Source organism: Sinocyclocheilus grahami, unplaced genomic scaffold (assembly GCF_001515645.1).
Source record: "Sinocyclocheilus grahami isolate Dianchi unplaced genomic scaffold, SAMN03320097.WGS_v1.1 scaffold805.1, whole genome shotgun sequence".
Taxonomy (NCBI): domain Eukaryota; kingdom Metazoa; phylum Chordata; class Actinopteri; order Cypriniformes; family Cyprinidae; genus Sinocyclocheilus; species Sinocyclocheilus grahami.
Window position 1 is genome coordinate 466,950 of NW_015505984.1, and position 3,642 is coordinate 470,591.

The 3,642-nt window shown below is 45.2% G+C and overlaps 1 pseudogene; it reads left to right on the top strand.

Moving 5' to 3' along the window:
* The window catches only part of LOC107562088 (uncharacterized), an 11,468-nt pseudogene extending 8,049 nt beyond the window's left edge, over positions 1 to 3,419 (top strand).
* The last annotated feature ends 223 nt before the right edge of the window (positions 3,420 to 3,642 follow it).

Consider the following 3,642-nt stretch of genomic DNA (forward strand, 5'->3'; position numbering starts at 1 on the left):
TGTGTGTGTGTGTGTGTGAGAGAGAGAGTGTGTGTGTGTGTGTGTGTGTGTGTGTGTGTGTGACAACTAATATATATTATTATATTATTATTATTATTATTAGGGCTATTGTTGGTGCAAAGAAAAATGCTAATAAATTTAAAATAATAAAATAATACAAATAAATTCAAAACATTAAAATACAAATATATATTATTATTAAGACTATTGTTTATGTAAAGAAAAATGCTAATACATTTAAAATAATCAATTAAATAATAAAAAATTAATTTAAAAAATATTAAAATACAACCGTGTCAAAAATTCAAGTTTATTAGTTGTATTAATTTAATTTCCTAGTGCTTCTCTGTTTATAGTTGTCAAGCACATCCTCTATAATGAACAGATATGATCTTATTCACTTCTTGTGAAGTGCAGATGTTCACCTGTTAGCCGTGAGGAAGAGGAAGAGGAGCATTTGGCCCAGTGGAGGAAGAGTCTCAGTGGAGCGCTAATGACTAGAGCCGTTATTAGAGGAAACACAGGAATGGATCTGTGCTCATTAGTGTGCAGTGGGCCATTTGTTCTGCTAATGAGGCTTTCTCCGGGTCACTCTCAGGTGTTTGCTGGCGTTCTGCAGGTCAGACGATGACGGACGAACAAGGACCTTCATTCGGGACGAGACATGACCTCAGCACACCGGTCCTGTCGACAAAGCCAATCAAACACAGATCATTAACAAAGATCTGAGAGAAAACAAGAGAAAAGGAGACTTGCATCTCCTCACACACGCCTGACAGACAGATGACAAGATCATGACAACATGACAACAAACTAACCTAAAACACATCAAACTACTGCTCTGGACACCAGAAACTAATGAAATCATTTACAAAATTACATCTAAAATATAGAAAATATGAAAATGAAAATGCATTTAAATATTATATCACTGAGGATGTGTCCAAGTCACACCATCCAGACATAGATGGTGTTTCTTCAAACTAATGGAGACTGGCATGGCCAGTGACTTCCAGGAAAGGCTGAATGACAACCATGAATAGTGTGGTGACTACTGGAGAGTCAGTGGACAGCACGGAGAGACGGCAAATTGGACAGCGAGGGTTAGCCCCCCCGAAATGCAACTCCCATGAGGGAGTACCCACAAATATAGCTACGGAGAGTTCCAATGCAAGATACCCCCAGGGGTGCCCGAGAGGGGGGGAGAATGAGCATCCCAGTCGGATGGATTTTCTGGCTTACGATTCAAGCAAAAGATTATTGACGACTAAAGCTATCTGTTTTTGTGGTAAGGTCTGTAAGAATCTAGGGGTCTGAGGATCCACCAAACCAGGATGGGATGTATAAGGAAGAAGCAAGTTGAGCAACGCACAGAGTCAGTGCCTAGCACTGCACCTGGTGAGACGGAGGAGGAGCAGGACCGGGAGTCAACCCCACAGTGTCCAGTACCTCCAGGCTCCACCTGTTGTACGTAGCAAACCATCAGAACTTCGCCGGGTCTTATGGCCTGCCGCAAACAAAGGATCTGAGTGGCGCCAGTTTGATGAGGATGTGGACACTGCCCTGAAAGTTTCATCATAGGGGGAGGTGGATCAGCGACTACAGTTGATGTGCACCTTGATCATTACAATCGGCACTGAGCAATTTGGCATTAAACATCAAAAAGTCAGGACCAAACCAAGACCCAATTACTGTGAGATCAAGATCACTCAGCTCAGGAAAGAGCTGAAGTTCTTAAAACAGCAGTTCAAGAAAGCGAGGGAGGATGAAAAACCAGCCCTGATGGAGCTCCGGAGCATCACAAAGCAGAAGCTCATCTCTCTCCGGCGTGCTGAGTGGCACAGGAGATGGGGCAGAGAAAGGGCTCACAAACGAACGGCTTTCATAGCAAATCCCTTTAGATTCATGAAACAGCTGCCCTTATCTGCTCTGATCCCTGATCTGTCCGGTAGAGGAAATTAGCCATCACCTTAGCAAAACTTACAGTGACAATAGGAAGAAGGAAGATCTGCTCCCCTGCAGAGAGTTAATTACACCGCCTGAACCCTCCATCCAGTTCAACATCAAAAAGCCCTCACTGGCAGAAGTTAGGAACACAATTAAATCGGTGCGATCCAGTGCAGCCCCGGGGCCAAGTGGAGTGCCATATAAAGTCTACAAACACTGTCCAAGACTCCTGGAAAGGTTGTGGAAACTCATTAGGACAGTATGGCAGAGGGGGAAAGTAGCCAAGCAGTGGCAACACGCAGAAGGTGTCTGGATACCAAAGGAGGAGGATGCGAAATTACATCATGATCTTTTTCAAGATCCTTGCTATCCGACCGATGGAGTACCTCCTTAGGAATTCCTATATTGACACAACGGTGCAGAAGGGAGGAGTTGCCAGATTGTGTAGAACACACAGGAGTGGTCACCCAGTTGATCCATGAGCAAGGCTGAGGCACAATATTTTGGTAGGCTCTGTAACAGTCGGACGAGCTGGACTTGGTAGCCACCCAACGGGGAGGCGGAGCGCCTTAGCAGGAAAGTGGCTATGCACCAACAAGGAGCTTGGACCAACTGGGAGAATGCATTGACCCGGAAGATCACTTGGAGAGAGCTTTGGAAGTCAGAACCAGCTAGACTCACGTTTTTGATCCAGTCAGTGTACGATGTCCTCCCAAGCCCATCCATCCTGAATAGCTGGTGACTGGCAGAGACTCCAGCATGTCCACTGTGCCTGGCGAGAGGTTCCTTGAAGCATATCTTGAGTTGCTGCCCTAAAGCCCTGGGAGAGGGGAGGTATAGGTGGCGCCATGACCAGGTGCTGAAGGCAGTAGCTGACACCATCTTCTCAGGAATACAGCAGAGTAAACACCAGCACCCTGCGAGTCATAACATAACTTTCGTCAGGGCCGGGGAAACACCTCTGGCAGAATATAAGGTCCCAACAGGACTTCTAGCCAAGGCTCATGACTGGCAGTTGAGAGTGGACCTTGGGAGGCAGCTCAAGTTTCCAGAGCAGATTGCAAGTACGTCACTCAGGCCTGACCTGGTCTTAACATCTGATGCCTCAAAGCAAGTGGTGCTGCTGGATTTTGATAGTTCCCTGGGAGGAGCGGATAGAGCAGGCCCACGAGCGGAAGAGAGCTAAGTACCTTGAGCTGGTGGAAGCTTGCAGAGGAAGTGGGTGGAGGGCCCGCTGTGAACCTGTTGAGGTGGGATGCAGGGGATTTCCAGGGCAGTCTCTTCATTGGGCCTTCAGCCTCCTTGGTATTACAGGTTTACAACTGAGAAAAGCCACCAGAAACATCAGTGAAGCTGCTGAAAAGGCCTTGCAGTGGCTGTGGATCAAAAGGGGAGACCTGTGGTGTAACACACTACTTGGACACTTGGGGACTAATCACCCCCGGTTGGGTCACCCAGGTGAGGGTGTCTGATGATCAAAGCCCTGAAACACCCTATGATCCTGGGTTCATCACCGAGGACGCGTCCAAGTTCAGTTCATGTTTATTTTATTGCAAGTTATGACATTTTTATTGTTTTAGCTTTAGTTAATAATAATCTAGATTTACAAAATTATTAAAAAATACAAAATTGTTACATACATTTAAAACTATATTAAAACATAATATTAAATATTTAAAATTAAAAAATATTATA